Source organism: Nicotiana tomentosiformis, chromosome 2, assembly GCF_000390325.3.
Source record: "Nicotiana tomentosiformis chromosome 2, ASM39032v3, whole genome shotgun sequence".
Taxonomy (NCBI): domain Eukaryota; kingdom Viridiplantae; phylum Streptophyta; class Magnoliopsida; order Solanales; family Solanaceae; genus Nicotiana; species Nicotiana tomentosiformis.
In genome coordinates, this window is record NC_090813.1 from 37,696,287 (window position 1) to 37,715,512 (window position 19,226).

Here is a 19,226-nt window from a genome sequence, read left to right on the forward strand (position 1 = left end):
TGCATCTTGGACCTGTTGTTCGAGAGCTACTGTTGCTCCAGGGTGTCCATAGGTCTTCACACATTTGGGATGGACACTTGTTGTCCCAGACCTTCCACCCCAGACGTGTAAACGATCTCTGGGAGTTCATTAGGGATCACCCACTTCATCCCCGTACAGTTACACGCCTTGAGCGGATGGAGTTTTACCGGATTATAGAGATCGGCCGGTTAAATTTCGGCTGGCTCTTGATCACGGATATGATAGAGCGGTGGCGACCTAAGACTCATACATTTCATCTACCTATCAGGGAGGCTACCATCTAGCTAGAGGACGTGGAGGTTCTATTCGGGTTGCCCATTCATGGTATGGATGTTAGCTGCCCGCAGGCTCTTAGGGATTATGCTAGAAAGGACTAGCTAGATATGTTGCATAGGCTCACCAGTTTCCAGGCTACGGAGTCGATTGCTATGAGTGGTGCTAGCCGATTACAGTTATCGCCAGTTATGCACCATCTAGTGGCACTACACGTGGAGATTGATTATGACTCCCTGGTAGAGGCTATCGAGCGGCATACGAGGTTGTGACTATTGATGATGTTTGGTGGTATTTTGTTCCCGAACACTTTGGGAAAACCAGTTAACTTGCGATTTCCGTATCAAGTAGAGAGGCTAGATGAGTTACCTACTTACAGGTGGGGTGGAGCTATTCTGGTCTACCTTTATAGAAAGTTGTGCCAATCGTCCATGGGCACCATGAGAGACGTCACCGTTTTATTCCACTGCTGCAAGTGATAACATTATCGATTCTTTTCATGATTATAACATATATAGTACAAAATAACTTAAATTTTACGTCCACATCTATATTAGGTTCGGGCCTGAGAGCGATTCATGCAGATCCAACCACCTCTCCCACCGATAGCTCCAGATGCACCTCCTCCATCGTTTCTACCACTTTCTAGGAGGTGGGAAGGACAACAAAAGACTATTAATTAGTATGTTATAAATAATATATTAACCAACATAACTTTTAATAATAATAACTTACAACTTGTTTACACATCCAACGTCTGCAACCTAGATTTCAATTTGACCAGCATAGATTCAAAATCGCATGTTTGCTACAGTAATACCTTGGTACGTCATTGCGTCCAGACATGTCGTAATGCTCGAACTTGAAAATTTTATGGAAAGTTATTTTATTCGTTTGGTTAAGCTGCAAATAATAATGCAAAATGTGCGGGGGGGGGGGGGGGGTGGTGGTGTTTATAGGCAGCTATGAGTGATTTTAGGTTACACAACGCATATTGTTGATGCGTTATGTTTCACGTGCAAAACGATTCTTTACGGTACAAGTCTGTGCAGTTTTTTCAGGTCGACGTGACAATACACATAACGCATATCATTGATGCGTTATGTTTTCGCGTGCTAATGATTCTTTACGGTACAAGTCGATACAGCTTTTTCAGGTCAACAACTTTTTCAGGTAGACATGACAATACACACAATGCATATTATTGATGCGTAATGGTTCGCGTGCTAATGATTATTTACGGTACAAGTTCGTGCAACTTTTTCAGGTCGATAGCTTTTTCAAGTCAACTTGACAATACACATAACACATATTATTGATGCGATATGTTTAACGTATAAGTTCGTGCAGTTTAGTTCTTTCTAAGTTGAACCAACATTCTAGTTTTCAAAAACACAATCTATCCTGTAACGACCCGACCGGTCATTTTGAGAATTAGAGCCCTGATCCCCTAATATCTGTTTTCCCTATATTTGTTTCTGCTTTTGGGACTTGTCGGAGTGATTGGTTATGGAATTCAGAGAGTTTTGGGACACTTAGTCCCTAGTTATGAGTTTAAGCCTTAGAGTTTGGACCGTAATTGGAACTATGTGAAGACGGATCCGGAATGGAATTCAGTCGACTCCGTTGAGTGATTTTGGGGTTAGGAGCGCGTCCGGAATATGTTTTGGGGGTCTGTAGTAGATTTAAGCTTGAATTGGCGGAAGTTAGTTTTTCGCCGATTTCGGCCGATAGTGAAAATTTTGATATCGAGCTCGGAATGGAATTCCAAAAGTGGTTGTAGATTCATAGTGTCATTTGTGACATGTGTGTAAATTTTGAGGTCATTCGGACTAGATTTAACGTGTTTCGGCATCGTTTGTAGAATTTGGAAAATTTTAAATTCTTAGGCTTGAATCTGTGCTTAATTCATGATTTTGGTGTTGTTCGACGTGGTTTGAAGGTTCGACTAAGTTCGTATGGTGTTTTAGGATTGGTTGGTATGTTTGGTTGAGGTCCCGAGGGCCTCGGTGTATTTCAGATGCTTAACGGGTGAAAGCTTGGACTTAGAGGAATTTTTTATTTTTGCTAGTTCTAGTGTTTTCGCATCTGCGGTGGGGAGTCCGCAGGTGCGTCCTCGCAGAAGCGAGGCTTGGATCGCAGGTGCGCTTTTAGGCCGGGGAGTCAGTGGTCGCAGATGCGACGAGTGAGCCGCAGGAGCGGAGCCACATCTGCGAAAGGGCAGTCGCAGATGCGAAGGTGAGAAGGACCCAAGGTTCCGCAGAAGCGGATGATTGAGCGAAGAAGCGCATCCGCAGGTGCGGACCCAGCCCGGATAAGTGACCTTCACACCTGCGATGATTTTTTCGTAGGTGCGTGACTGCAGATGCGTCCCCATGAGCACAAGTGCGGAAATCGCTGGGTTGAAGAGGCAGCTTCGAGGGTTCATCCCTCATTTTTCACCAATTCGATTTAGAGCTCGGTGGGAGACGATTTCTCGAGGGATTTTGAAGAAGAACTATTGGTTAACTAATTCTAACTCTATTTTGATCATAATACATTAATCTATTATTGTTTTCCTCGTCTAATTAAGGAAACTGAGGGTAGAAGTTTGGAAATGGGAGAAAAGGTTCCCCAATTGAAAATCTGAGATTTGAATGGGAATTTGACGTCGTATTTAGATGATTTTTGTTCGAGTGAACTCGTAAGTGAATGGGTGTTTATAATTTATAATTTTTAGCCGACTCCGAGACGTGGGCCCGGGGAGACTTTTTGGGCATTTTTTCTAATTTCACGCTTTAGCTTCGAATTAATTAGCTAAATTAGTTACTTGTAGCTATATTTACATTATGCAATTAATTTGAATAGATTCAGGCCATTTGGAGTCGGACACTCATGGCAAGAACGTGATATCGAGTTGATTTGAGCGGTTCGAGGTAAGTGGATTGCCTAACCTAATGTTGGGGACTTTCCCCTTAGGATATTTGATATTAATTGATGTGTGGGCGCCGTGTACGTGAGGTGACGAGTACATACACTGGCCATTATTGCAAAAATCCCGTTTTTCCTTTCTAAATCATAAACTGTTTTTCCTTATTAAATTGCACTAATACGTTTAATTGTTAAACTTAGACTAGAGAAGCATGCTTACGTGTTTTAACTGCCTATTTGACATTCTGTGCGCCATGCTTAGTTAAGTCCCTACTTTCTTTATCTGTGTTCAGTATAAATTGTATAACTCGATGCCATACTTGCCATTTCATCTTGCGTTGCGTATTTAAATTGGGACTACGGACGTATTCCGGGAGATCCCCCAGCATTGCATATTTATTTTGGGACTACGGACGTATTCCGGAAGATCCCCCAGCACTGCATATTTATTTTGGGACTACGGACGTATTTCGGGAGATCCCTCAGCACTGCATATTTACTTTGGGACTACGGACGTATTCCGGGAGATCCCCTTGTACTGCATATTCATTTGGAACTACAGGACGGTATCCCGGGACATTTTCCACTGTTTTTACCTTGTTCTGAGCCGAGGGCTCCCTTAACTGTTAAATTTTTCGAGAATTTCTTTAATTGTGTTACCATAAATTTTACTTATATCTTTTGCTATTTAATTTATTATATTTACTCCGGTAGGGCCTTGACTTGACCTCGTCACTACTCGACCGAGGTTAGGCTTGGCACTTACTAGGTACCATTGTGGTGTACTCATGCCCTTTCCTCCACAAGTTTTCGTGTGCAGATCCAGGTGCGAGCTATCACCCTCGGGGTTAGTGCGTGCTGCTGATTCTAGGAGACTTCAAGGTACTTTTGCTTGCGTCTGTAGATCCTCGTAGTTCCCTTCTACTCCCTCGCCTAGAGGCTTTCTTTATTATCTTCAGACTTTTGTATAGAGCTACATAGATTATAGCAGATTGTGACTTAGTGATATTCCGGGTCTTGGGAAATTATTTTGTATATGTCGAGTGGTATTACTCTTGGCTATTCACAATATGTTGTTTATCTTTAAAATGTTGTGTTTTTCTTTATATTTTTCATAATATTAGGCTTACCTAGTCGTAAAGACTAGGTGCCATCACGACACCTTACGGAGGGTTTATTTGGGTCGTGACAAGTTGGTATCAAAGCACTAGGTTCATAGGAGTCGCGAGTCACAAGCCAGTTTATTAGAGTCTCGCGGATCGGTGCAGAGACGTACTTATCTACGGTAGGCTATATAACTGTTAAGAACAATCATATTTCTTTGATTTCCTTATCGTGCAAGTTATTAACATAAAAAAAAACTAAGATTCTATTCTATTCTTTCTCACAGATGGTGTGGACCCGTAATGGGAGGACCGACGATCAGGCACCCGAGCCCCTGCCTGAGCCGCCAGAGGCCGGGGTCGGGGTAGAGGACGACTACGCGGTGCAGCCCGAGCACCTGCGAGAGCTGCGTCAGAGGAGCCCCCAGCAGCTCCAGCTGGAGGGAGAGCACCGGAGATCCCTATTGCTACTCCAGCCCTCCAGGGGACTTTAGCTCAGTTCATGAGCATGTTCAGCACTCTGGCTCAGGCTGGACTATTTCCGATAGCTCCCGCTACATCTCAGGCTGGGGGAGGGGCACAGACTCCCGTAGCCCGCACTCCTGAGCAGAGGGTCCAGGTTGATCAGGCCTCAGAGTATATTCCTATGCCCCTAGTGGCTCCGGTTCAGCATGAGATCAAGGTAGCTGCTTCTGAGGCAGAGTAACTCAGACTTGAGAGGTACAAGAAGTACCACCCACCTACCTTCAGCGGACTAGCTTCAGATGATGCTCTGGGTTTTCTTGAGGAGTGCCATCGTATTCTCCACACCATGGGCATTGTGGAGACGAGTGGGGTTTCTTTCACCACTTTCCAGTTGAGGGGAGCGACATATCAGTGGTGGCGTGCCTATGAGCTGAGTAGTCCGGACGAGGCAGCCTCACTCACTTGGACTCAGTTTTCAAAGATGTTCTTGCGTGAGTATATTCCTCAGAGCCTCAGGGATGCTTGGCGCGCAGAGTTTGAGAAACTACGTCAGGGCGCTATGACTGTGTCGGAGCATGCAGTCTGTTTCAGTAAGTTAGCTCGCCATGCACTAGCTCTGGTTGATACAGTCAGAGAGAGGGTTCGTCGCTTCATTGAGGGACTCCACCCCAGTATTCGGACCAGTATGGCCAGGGAGTTGGAGATGGACATCACTTATCAGCAAGCAATGAGCATTGCTAGGAGAGTAGAGGGAATGATCTCATGGGACAGAGAGGAGAGAGAGGCCAAGAGGTCTCGAGAGACTGGTCATTATTCAGGAGCTCGTGCGCCAGCAACACGCTATGGTAGGGGTTTTTGTGAGTCGCCCTGTTCATTCAGCTCTTCCAGTAGCCAGTGGTGTTCCAGCTCCTCCTAGACCTCGGGAGCCCTATTATACACCGCCAGTATCCAGTATGCCTCCTACTCGAGGTGCTATTACCGGCCAGTCCAGCATGCCAGGTCCGAGTCAGTCTCAGCCGTCGCGTCCTCCGATAGGTTATTTTGAGTGTGGTGACACTCGTTACATGGTTAGAGATTTCCCCAGAGCCAGGAGGGGTACACCTTCACAGTCTTATCAGCTTCCACGTGCTCCACCGGGTCCTCCGGCCATTCTTCCAGCACTAACTGCCACCCCACCTCCTTATCCAGCTTGAGGTGGAGGTCGGAGAGGCTGAGGTCGCCCTAGAGGGGGAGGCCAGTCCAGGTACTATGCCCTTACAGCCCGTTTAGAGGTCGTTTCTTCAGATTCAGTCATCACAGGTATCGTCCATGTCTGTCATAGGGATGCATCAATATTATCTGACCTAGACTCTACGTATTCATATGTGTCTTCTTATTTTGCTCCACGTTTGGGGATATCTTGGGATTCTTTGAGTTCCCCTGTTTATGTATCTACTCCTGTGGGAGATTCTCTTGTTGTGGACCGCGTATATCGGTCGTGTTTGATTGCTCTTAGTGGCTTTGAGACCAGAGCCGATTTGTTATTACTCAGTATGGTAGATTTTGATGTTATCTTGGGCATGGACTAGTTGTCGCCCCATTATGCTATTCTTGATTGTCACGCTAAGACCGTGACTCTGGATATGCCAGGTTTGCCGAGATTGGAGTGGAGAGGTACCTTAGAGTATACTCTCCGCAGGGTCATTTCATTTCTTAGGGCTCAGCGAATGGTTGAGAAGGGGTGTGATGCGTATTTGGCCTATGTGAGAGATGTCAGTATTGATACCCCTACAGTTGAGTCAGTTCCAGTAGTGAGGGACTTTCCAGATGTGTTTCCAGCTGATCTTCCTGGCATGCCGCCCGACAGAGATATTGATTTTGGCATTGATTTATTGCCGGACACTCAGCCCATTTCTATTCCTCCCTACCATATGGATCCTCCTGAGTTGAAGGAGCAGTTGTAGGAGTTGCTTGATAAGGGTTTCATCAGGCCCAGCTTATCACTTGGGGTGCTCCGGTCTTATTTGTGAAGAAGAAGGATGGTTCTATGCGTATGTGTATTGATTATCGGCAATTGAACAAGGTTACAGTGAAGAACATGTATCCTTTGCCTCACATCGATGATATATTTGATCATTTACAGAGTGCTAGAGTGTTTTCCAAGATTGACTTGCGTTCTGGCTATCATCAGTTGAAGATTCGGGAGCCGTACATCCCGAAGACTGCTTTCACGACTAGATATGGTCATTTTGAGTTTCTTGTCATGTCATTTGGGCTGACCAATGCCCCATCAGCCTTTATGCATTTGATGCATAGTGTGTTCTGGCCTTATCTTGATTCTTCTGTCATTGTGTCTATTGACGATATCCTAGGTATATTCCCGGTCTCGAGAAGATCATGAGCAGCACCTGAGGACCGTGCTTCAGACTTTGAGGGAGAAGAAATTGTATGCAAAATTTTTTAAGTGTGAATTCTGGCTTGATTCAGTGGCATTCTTGGGCCACATAGTGTCTTGTTATGGGATCAAGGTAGATCCGAAGAAGGTGGAGGCAGTGCAGAGTTGGCCCAAATCGTCATCAGCTACGGAGATCCGCAGTTTCCTTGGTTTGGCGGGGTATTACCGTCACTTTGTGGGGGGATTTTCATCCATTGCAGCACATATGACCAGGCTGACCCAGAAGGGTGTTCCATTCAGGTGGACCGAGGAGTGTGAGGAGAGCTTTCAGAAGCTCAAGACAGCTTTGACTACAGCCCCAGTATTAGTATTGCCTACGGGTTCGGGGTCCTACACTGTCTATTGTGATGCCTCGAGGATTGGCCTTGGAGCGGTATTGATGCAGGACGATAGGGTGATTGCCTATGCGTCTAGACAATTGATGGTGCATGAGAAGAATTATCCGGTTCCTGATCTCGAGTTAGGAGCTATTGTTCATGCCCTGAAGATCTTGTGTCATTATTTGTACGGTGTTCCCTGTGAGATTTACACTGATCACCAAAGTTTGCATTGCTTGTCCAGGCAGAAGGACCTTAATTTGCGTCAGCGGAGGTGGTTGGAGCTACTTAAAGACTATGATATCACTATATTATACCACCCGGGAAAGGCCAATGTAATGGCCGACGCCTTGAGTCGCCGGGTAGAGAGTTTGGGGAGTTTGGCATATCTTTCGGCAGCTGAGGGGCCCTTAGCCTTGGATGTTTAGGCCTTAGCCAACCAGTTCATGAGATTGGATATTTCAAAGCCTAGCCGGGTATTAGCTTGTGTGGTTGCTCGGTCTTCTCTTTATGACCGTATCAGGGAGCGCCAGTATGATGATTCTCATCTTCTAGTTCTTCAGGACAGGGTTCGGCGAGGTGATGCCAGAGATGTGACTATTGGTGATTATGGTGTGATGAGGATTCAGGGCCTGATCTGTGTGCCCAATGTAGATGGGCTTCGGGAGTTGATTCTCGATGAGGCCCACAGCGCGCGGTAATCCATTCATCCCGGTGCCGCGAAGATGTACCAGGATTTGAGACAACACTACTGGTGGAGGAGGATGAAGAAGGATATAGTTGGGTTTGTGGCCAAGTGTCTCAATTGTCAGCAGGTCAAATATGAGCACCAGAGGCCGGGTGGATTACTTCAGAGGTTAGAGATCCCAGAGTGGAAGTGGGAGCGATCACCATGGACTTTGTAGTTGGACTTCCACGGACTTTGAGAAGGTTCAATGCTATTTAGGTGATCGTGGATCGACTGGCCAAGTCAACTCATTTTATTCCAGTGTTGACCACTTATTCTTCTGAGTGGTTGGCTGAGATTTATATCAGAGAGATTGTCCTCCTTCATGGTATTTCAGTATCCATCATTTCAGACAGAGGTACATAGTTCACATCACGGTTTTGGAGAGCCGTACAACAGGAGTTGGGTACTAGGGTGGAGTTGAGCACAGCCTTTCACCCTCAGACGGACAGGCAATCCGAGCGCACGATTCAGATTCTTGAGGATATGCTCTGTGCCTGTGTGATAGAGTTCGGAGGGTCATGGGACCAATACTTGCCACTTGCAGAGTTCACTTACAACAACAATTACCAGTCCAACATTCAGATGGCACCGTATGAGGCTTTGTATGGTAAGCGGTGCCGGTCTCCAGTGGGATGGTTTGAGCCGGTCGAGGCCCGATTGTTGGGTACAGATTTGGTCCAGGATGCCCTGGATAAGGTAAAGGTGATTCAGGAGAGACTTTGCATAGCCCAGTCCAGGCAGAAGAGTTAAGCGGACCGGAAGGTTCGTGACTTGGCATTTATGGTTGGTGAACGGGTCTTGCTTCGGGTATCACCTATGAAGGGCGTCATGAGGTTAGGGAATAAGGGCAAGCTGAGCCCAAGGTTCATTGGTCCTTTTGAGATATTGTAGCGAGTTGGGGAGGTTGCTTATGAGCTTGCCTTGCCTCCCAGCCTAGCAGGATTTCACTAGGTATTCCAGGTGTCTATGCTCCGGAAGTATCACGGTGATCTGACTCATGTATTGGATTTCAGCTCAGTCCAGTTGGACAAAGATCTATCTTATGTTGAGGAGCCAGTAGCCATTTTGGGCAGGCAGGTTAGGAAGCTCAGGTCAAAGAATATTGCTTCATTAAAGGTCTAGGCGACTTGGGAGACCGAGCAGGATATGCGCAGCCAATACCCTAATCTTTTCACAGTTTCAGGTATGTCTTTATACTCGTTCAAGGACGAACGATTGTTTTAAGAGGGGGAGGATGTAACGACCCGGCCGGTCATTTTGAGAATTAGAGCCCTGATCCCCTAATATCTGCTTTCCCCATATTTATTTCTGCTTTTGGGACTTGCCAGAGTGATTGGTTATGGAATTCAGAGAGTTTTGGGACACTTAGTCCCTAGTTGTGAGTTTAAGCCTTAGAGTTTGGATCGTAGTCGGAACTATGTGAAGACGGATCTGGAATGGAATTACGTCGATTGTGTTAGCTCCATTGAGTGATTTTGGGGTTAGTAGCGCATCCGGAATGTGTTTTGGGGGTCTGTAGGCTTGAATTGGCGGAAGTTAGTTTTTCGACGATTTCGGCCGATAGTGGAAATTTTGATATCGAGCTCGGAATGGAATTTCGAAAGTGGATGTAGGTTCGTAGTTGTGATGACCCAAAATGTCATCTTTAAATTTAATAATTAATTTTGTATTCTAAGACCTCGAAAAGCACTATTTATCATTCCTCGACTTGCGTGCACAGTCCGTAAAATTTTTTGGAAAGTTTTCAGGTGAAAAATGAATTAAAATGTGAATTAGAGCTTTAAAACTCAACTGAGTTGACTTTGGTCAACATTTTGAGCAAATGGACTCGGATCAGTGTTTTGACAATTTTGGTAGGTCTGTATCGTGATTTGGGACTTAGGCGTATGCCCGGAATCAAATTCCGAGGTCCCTAGCCAGAGATATAGAATTTTGATGAAAAATTAAGTTCAAATAGTGACCGGATGTCAAATTATGTGCAAACGACCCCGGAATAGAATTTTGATGATTCCAACAGCTCTGTATAGTGATTTTGGACTTAGGAGCGTGATCGGAATTTTATTTGGATGTCCGTAGTGGAATTAGGCTTGAAATGCCGAAAGTTAAATTTTTGAGAAGTTTGACCGAGGGGTTGACTTTTTGATATCGGGGTCGAAATCCAATTTTGAAAATTTTCATAGCTCCGTTATATCATTTATGACTTGTGTGCAAAATTTGAAGTCATTCCGAATTGATTTGATGTGTTTCGACACAAGATATAGAATTTAAAAGTTCAAAGTTCATAGATTTTGATTTGAGGTGCGATTCGTCGTTTTGATGTTGTTTGATGTAGTTTGAAGCCTCAACTAAGTTCATATTGTATTTTGGGACATGTTGGTATATTTGGTTAAGGTCCCGAGGGCCTCAGGTGGATTTCGGAAGGTTAACAGAATAGATTTCGGACAAAAAGGAACTGCTGGAATATTTCTGCTGCAGAAGCTATTTTTGGACAGCAACCAGTGCAATCGCATAGCTGATTTTGGAAGCTTATAGCTCGAAATCTATAAGGAATCTGAAAATTTTCAAAACATGAAAGTTGTAGCCCTTTAATTCTAGTTTCCAGAATGATAAACCATTTATCATTCAGACATTTATACAAAATGTTATGATCAATTGACTGAACCTGATACTGCAGATTTTTTTGCTACAGCAGTGTGCATCGCCAGAAATTTCTGCTGCACAAGGCTCACTTTGGGAGCTTATATCTCGCAATCTATAAGGAGTTGGGAGATGAGAAAAACATGAAAGTTGTAGTACTTTGTATCTAGTTTGCAGAACTTTAAACCGTTTGGCAGTTGGAGTTGAGTACAAGAAGTTATGATTGATACACTATAGGCTGTCGAGGAAGAGTTTGATGTTTTCAACATAAGCATGTAATGATCCAAAAGTCCATTTTTAGTTCTAGAGATCAAAATTCAATTTCGAGACTTTCGACATTTTGATAATGAATTATAGGAGTGATCTGGAAAGTTTGGTCTAATTTCATCAAGTCGCGATTGAGTTTTAAGCGCGAAATATGTGTTAATTGTTTAACGAGCGAAATTGGTATCACATTGAGCAAATGAGCTCTGAATTGAGTTTCGATTGAACGAATGGGTTTGTAGTTTTATTTGTGACTCATAGGAATAAGAATCATCGAATTCCGAGTTCGTATGATGGAGTTAGAGCCTTTTTAGTAAAATAAAACTGTTGGTGTAAATAGTACTGGTGTGCACCTTTAGCGACCAGATGTGACACTTTTAGCGATGGGATTGGACTTTTAGCAACCGAAATAGTATTTTTGGGGCAGAAACTTAAGGACCAAAAATGGTCATTTCCTTCATTTCGTTTTGGAGTTTTGGAGCACGGTTCTTGGCGATTTTGAGGATTTCTTCAAGACTTCAACTTGGGTAAGTGTCCTATATCCAAATGTGATTATATTTCACAAATCCATGGTCATATTCATCATTTATTTCGGATTTAAATGGAAGAAATCAAGATTTTTGCAAAATCTTCCAAAACAAAAATTTAAGATTTGGAGGTCGAGTTGTTATCGGATTTTGGTAAAATTGGTATGGGTGGACTCGTAATTGAATGGGTTGTCGGATTTTATAAGTTTCGCCGGATTCCGAGATGTGGGCCCCACGGGCAAATTTTGAACTAATTTTGGATTTTAATGAAAATGTAATATTTTCTTATGAAAGTGATTACTATAATTTTTGTTGACTGTATCGAATTAATTATGACTAGATGCGAGTCGATCGGAGTCGGAAATTCGAGGAAAAAGCATAATACTTGGTTAAATTGGAGCAAGTCGAGGTAAGTGACTTGTCTAACCTTGTGTGGGGGAAATTTTCCCTAGGATTGGTATTGATGTGATTATTGAAATGTGTTGAAAGTCGTGTGCACGAGGTGACGAGTGTGTACACGGGCTAAATTGCGAAAGATTATATTTTTAAATTGTGTAGATCACTGTTGCACATTTATTAAATTATTTTATCTTGTTATATTCTTCATCATTGATCTGAGATATATACTTCAAATTTGTTTGATCTTTTCTTACTAATTGTTTTACCTGTTTAGTTGAAACTTGGTTTCTTTTATTCTGTGCATTATTTGAAGGTTGATTTTCTTTAAATTAAATATTATTAATATGAAGTATTTGACATTTTTAAACTTGATATTGAAGCAACGTAGTAAAGATTTTGAAATATTATTTTCCTAAATTATTTACTCCTGAATATTTTTATACTCATTGTGAGGGAGCCGTGAGCTCTTTATTGTGGAAGAATATTATTGTTGAATTATTTTGACATGAGCCGTGAGCTCTTTATTATGGCAAACTATTATTAATGATTTATTTTGGCATGAGCCGTGAGCTCTTTATTGTGGAAAAATATTGTTGTTGAATTATTTTGGCAAGTTAAATTATTTGAGCACTTGAGGTGCAAATTGTGACATATTGTGATATTGATACGCATGCGGTGGTATAAGGTCTGAGTGTTGAAACGCATGCGGTGAGATAAGGGTGGCTTGATACGCGTGGCTAGTAGGGGTGACTACTAGAAGTCATGCGGTGTGATAAGGGTGGCTAAAACGCGGGATGCTATTTCGGGAAAAAAATATTTTCTTTAAATAAATTGTGAAGGCTCCCGCGGTGATATAAGGAAATGAGATATTGTGAATTTATTTATAATTTGGGACTACGAGGTGGTACCTCGGGAATGCCCTTGTTGATATTGATTTATGGCCATAGTTACTTTCGATTAATTGTTGTGATTTTCATAAAGTTGAAGAAAATTCTGTTTTGATTCCACGAGATATTATTTGTAATTATTTGATGTCATTAAATGTGACATACTATTTGATTCATTTCCAATATCATTTTATTTTACTACATTGATAAACATTTTACCATGCGATTATTATATTCCAGTAGGGCCTCACCTGACCTCGTCACTACTCTACCGAGGTTAGGCTTGGCACTTACTGGGTACCACTGTGGTGTACTCATACTATGCTTCTGCACATCTTTTTGTGCAGATCCAGGTACATTTACCAGCCTAGACGTTAGTGAGTTACTTGAACACGGAGACTTCGAGGTATATCTGCCAGCGTCCGCAGACTCCGGAGTCCCCTTCTATCATTTTATGTTGCTTCCTTATATTTTATTTAGACCTTGACATATAGAGACATTGAGAATAAAATTCTTAGAAGCTTGTGACTTATTTCTACCGGGTTTTGGGAGTTAAATTGTTTGAATTGTAGTTTATTTATTTAAGATATTTATTATTATTCCGCATTGATAGGCTTATCTAGTCTTAGAGACTAGGTGCCATCACGACATCCTACGGAGGGAATTTGGGGTCGTGACAAGTTGGTATCAAAGCACAAGGTTCATAGGTGTTATGAGTCACAAGCAGGTTTAGTAGAGTCTTGCGGATCGGTACGGAGACGTCTGTACTTATCTTCGAGAGGCTATGGAACTGTTAGGAAATATTTACTTCTTTGACTCCTTATCGTGCGGCATTAATTTAGCTTGAAACATATATCTTATATTCCTTTGTATCCACTCGTGTATGACATTGCGCACTCGGTATCAGTTGTGCGTCGACGGTTGTAATGCCGTATATGGACTATGAGGGAGTCCACTACCAATGGGTGGATTGTGGGGTCATGTATTATATCAGTTTTGGGCCTAAAATGTATATATGTGGTACTGAAAGGTTCCCTAAAATTTACACATGTTTTAGGCCTGAGATTTCGTAGAGGATAAGGTTGGGACTTGCGGTATGTCCGCCTCCTTAATAATCCTATACTTCAATATCAAAGGAGTTATAGAAACAACTCTAAATTTTTAGAAGGTCTACTCAGCGTGGACGTCATTGTTGTGGATTTTGGGGTGCTTCGGAGTAAATGCACTTGTTGACGAGAGTCTGGACTATGTGGTTCATGACAAGATTTGTCTGTATGGAGCTCTACTTTTATGATCGTTGTGTATAAATAGAGGTAAAGGTTACCCCAAATAAGAATCAAAGAGTTTGTTAAGAAATTGGTCAGCTCAACAGTGTTGAGTCAGCATAACAAAAGAAGAAATTTGCCTTGGGAGAGATAATTCTCCACCAGTGTTCGTGGCAAGCCTATGAAGAGGGCAGACCAGCCAATGCAACACCGCCCACTTGGCTTAGTTCTCAGAAACGCTTTTGAAAGAGTTTGTTTTCTGGACTCTCCGTAATGCGTGGCGCATAGGGTTTGAACGGTTGCGTTATGTCACCATTGACGATGTCAGAATATGCCATCAAGTTTAATAAGTTAGCCCGTCATACTCCTACTTTGCTTCCTACAGCCAGAGGGCGAGTCCACAGACTCATTAAAGGACTTAATTATAATCGTACAATTTTGTACGACTCGGGAGCTACAAGCTGATACTTCATTTCTGCTAGTTGTACAAATTGCCAAGATATTAGAATGTGTTCGGGGTAAGGAAAAAGGAAACTGAGGAGACCAAGATGTCTCGAGGTTCTAGGGGATTCAGTGGATTCTACTCTACAAGTATAAATCATTATGGCGGGGGCTCAGGCAGTCGTCCAGCCCAGTCTGCACATCGGATTACTCGGGGTGCTCCAGTAAGTTCTTTTAATGTACCACCGACATGAGTTCCTACAATGGTTATTCCAGTTATCTGGCACATACTCAATATGAGCAGCCTAACCCGCAAAAGGGTTGTTATGTATATGGTGATACTAGGCACATCATGAGAAAATTATCCCAAACTTGGGAGAGACTTATTTCATCAAAGCACTCAGGCTACGTGCCCCATTGTAGTTACTACACCACCCACATGACCAGTTAGGGGTGGAGAAAATACGGGTAGAAGGCGTCCTAGAGGTGGAGACCCAGCCATTGATATATTTCTTTTATGGTATGGCGGAGGTCGCTACATCAGTTGGTGTCGTTACAGGTACGACCTTGATATTATATAAAGGAATAATTTCCTTAACTTGATTCGGTTTTGAGTATCAAGATGAGTCCTCCTATTGTGCTCCACTTATGAGTGAGCTTCATAATTATATAAACTACTTATGTGTTTACCCCTGTTGGGAGATTTTATGGAGATAACTACGCTTATCATTTCGTGTTGGTCACTAATAAGAGCTGTGAGGCTAAATGTGGCTTTCTGTTACTCATTTCGGTAAATTTTGATGTAAATTCCGAATAATTAATTGCAAATTATGAATTATATGCCCTACCGGTATGGGGTTCATTATGTGTTGTGATTGGGTGTAACCAAAATTATTTAAAAGGAGAAAATAGAAATTTTCAATTGGCACGATGTGCATATTACTTGTGATTCAGAATTGAGGAAGAGATCCTCACATTTTTATATAAATTGATATGTTTAAACCGGGCTACGAGCTGCGGTGGAAGTTATATAAGGACGAGATCCTTATGAGAAAAATTCTTGTGTTTAAGTTCTCCCTTGTGAAATTAAATTTGTACTATAGTACTAATAGAGAGTCATGCCTGTTAGGCTTATTTGAAAATTCTTATATGAAATTCTCTGTGCATAGTTGCCAATTTTGTATTGTAATTATTGAGTTTTAACCTATGAGGTAGGTTCCCGCCTAGGTGGCATTAAATGTGACTCGTTAATTCGGGTAAATAATTATGAGGTCTTCATGCCTCGCATCTAGTTATCAGTATTGTGAAGGTTTGCAACGATATTTTTGTTAACATGAGGTTAAATGATGATTCTGTAATTGATTATGAACAACTATTAAGACCAAATTGATCCAAGAGGGTGCCCCATTTACAGGGTCAGACGAGTGTGAGTTAAGCTTTCAGAAGCTTAAGATCACTTTGACTCCGACACAAGCGTTGGTATTACTTACATATTCAAGGTCTTATACTGTGTATTGTGACGCGTCGCGTATTGGTCTCGGCGCGATGTTGATGCAAGACGGTAGGGTGATTGCCTACGCGTCCAGACAGTTAAAGGTACATGAAAAAAATAAATAAATAAATAAATAAATTTTTGGTCCACGGCCTTGAGTTAGCAGTTATTGTTTGTGTCTTGAAGAATTTGGCGGCATTATTTGTACTGTGTCCATTGTGAGGTCTACACCGATCACCGAAGTCTACAACATCTGTTTAAACAGAAGGATCTTAATTTGCGGCAGCGGAGATGGTTGGAGTTGCTTAAGGATTATGATATCACCATTCTCTATCATCCCGGGAAGGCCAATGTAGTGGCCGATGCCTTGAGTCATAAGGTAGAGAGTTTGGGCAGCTTAACATATTTACCGGTAGCAGAGAGGCCTTTGGCCTTGGATATTCAGGCCTTGGCCAACCAGTTTGTCAGATTGGATGTTTTTGAGCTCAGTCGAGTTTTGGCTTGTGTGGTTTCTCAGTCTTCTCTTTATGATCGTATCAGGGAGCGTCAGTATGATGACCCCCATTTGCTTGTCCTTAAGGATACAGTTCAGCACGGTGATGCCAAAAAAGTCGCAATTGGAGATGACGGTGTATTACGGATGCAGGGCGGGCTATGTGTGCCTAATGTAGATGATTTTTGTGAATTGATTCTCCAAGAGGCTCACAGTTCGCGGTACTCCATACATACGGGTGCTGCGAAGATGTAGCAGGACTTGAGGCAACATTATTGGTGGAGGAAGATGAATAAAGACATAGGGGAGTATGTAGCTCGGTGTCTAAATTGTCAACAAGTGAAATATGAGCATCAACGACTAAGTGGATTGCTTCAGAAGTTAGAGATTCCAGAATAGAAATGGGAGAGGATCACTATGGATTTCGTTGTTGGGCTCCCACGGACTCAGAGGAAGTTCAATGCAGCTTGGGTGATTGTGGATAGATTGACCAAGTCAGCTCATTGCAATCCTATGATGACTGCCTACTCTTCCGAGTAGTTGGCTTGAATCTATATTCGCGAGATTGTCAGATTTCACGGCATACAGATATCTATCATCTCTGATCAGGGTACGCAGTTTACATCACGATTCTGGAGGGCAGTACAACGTGAGTTGGGTACTCGGGTAGTGTTGAGTACAACATTTCACCCTCAGACAGACGGGCAGTTCGAACGAACTATTCAGATACCGGAGGATATGCTTCGTGCGTGTGTGATAGATTTTGGGGGTGTTTGGGATCAATTCTTACCACTTGCTGAGTTTGCTTACAACAACAATTACCAGTCAAGCATTCAGATGGTTCCGTATTAGGCCTTGTATGGTAGGCGGTGCCGGTCCCCAGTGGGTTGGTTCGAACCGGGCGAGGCTAGGCTAGGCTATTGGGTACATACTTGGTTCAGGATACCTTGAAAAAGATTAAGTTGATTCAGGATTGACTTCGTACAGCCCAATCTAGACAAAAGAGTTATGCGAATCGGAAGGTTCGTGATGTTGCATTCATGGTTGGTGAGCAATTTGAGCCCTAGGTATATTGGGCCTTTTGAGATTCTTGAGAGAGTTGGAGAGGTGGCTTACAAACTTGCACTACCACCTACTCTCTTTGCCGGTCATCCGGTATTCCATGTTTCCATGCTTCAAAAATATCACGGCGATCCGTCTCATGTGTTAGACTTCAGTTCGGTTCAGTTGGACAAGAATCTATCTTATGTTGAGGAACCAATGGCTATTTTGGATAGGCATGTTCGAAAGCTGAGGTCAAAGAACATTACTTCCGTGAAGGTTCAGTGGAGGGCTCATCCGATCGAGGAGGCGACTTGGGAGACCGAGCATGATATGCGCAGCTGTTATCCACACTTATTCACCATCTTAAGTACTTTTTCTAACTCCGTTTGAGGATGAACGTTTGTTTTAGAGGTGGAGAATGTGATGACCCAAAATGTCATCTTTAAATTTAATAATTAATTCTGTATTCTAAGACCTCGAAAAGTACTATTTATCATTCCTCGACTTGCGTGCACAGTCCGTAAAATTTTTCGGAAAGTTTTCAGGTGAAAAATGAATTAAAATGTGAATTAGAGCTTTAAAACTCAACTGAGTTGACTTTGGTTAACATTTTGAGCAAACGGACTCGGATCAGTATTTTGACAATTTTGGTAGGTCTGTATCATGATTTGGGACTTAGGTGTATGCCCGGAATCAAATTTCGAGGTCCCTAGCCAGAGATATAGAATTTTGATGAAAAATTAAAAGTTTAAGTTCAAATAGTGACCGAATGTCAAATTATGTGCAAACGACCCCGGAATAGAATTTTGATGATTCCAATAGCTTCGTATAGTGATTTTGGACTTAGGAGCGTGATCAGAATTTTATTTGGATGTCCGTAGTGGAATTAGGCTTGAAATGCCGAAAGTTGAATTTTTGGGAAGTTTGACCGAGGGGTTGACTTTTTGATATCGGGGTCGAAATCCAATTTTGAAAATTTTCATAGCTCCGTTATATCATTTATGACTTGTGTGCAAAATTTGAAGTCATTCCGAATTGATTTGATGTGTTTCGACACAAGATATAGAATTTGAAAGTTCAAAGTTCATAGATTTTGATTTGAGGTGCGATTCGTCGTTTTGATGTTGTTTGATGTAGTTTGAAGCCTCAACTAAGTTCATATTGTATTTTGGGACATGTTGGTATATTTGGTTAAGGTCCCGAGGGCCTCAGGTGGATTTCGGAAGGTTAACGGAATAGATTTCGGACAAAAAGGAACTGCTGGAATATTTCTGCTGCAGAAGCTATTTTTGGACAGCAACCGGTGCAATCGCAGAGCTGATTTTGGAAGCTTATAGCTCGAAATCTATAAGGAATCTGAAAATTTTTAAAACATGAAAGTTGTAGCCCTTTAATTCTAGTTTCTAGAATGATAAACCATTTATCATTCAGACATTTATACAAAATGTTATGATCAATTGACTGAAGCTGGTACTGCAGATTTTTTTGCTACAGCAGTGTGCATCGCCAAAAATTTCTGCTGCA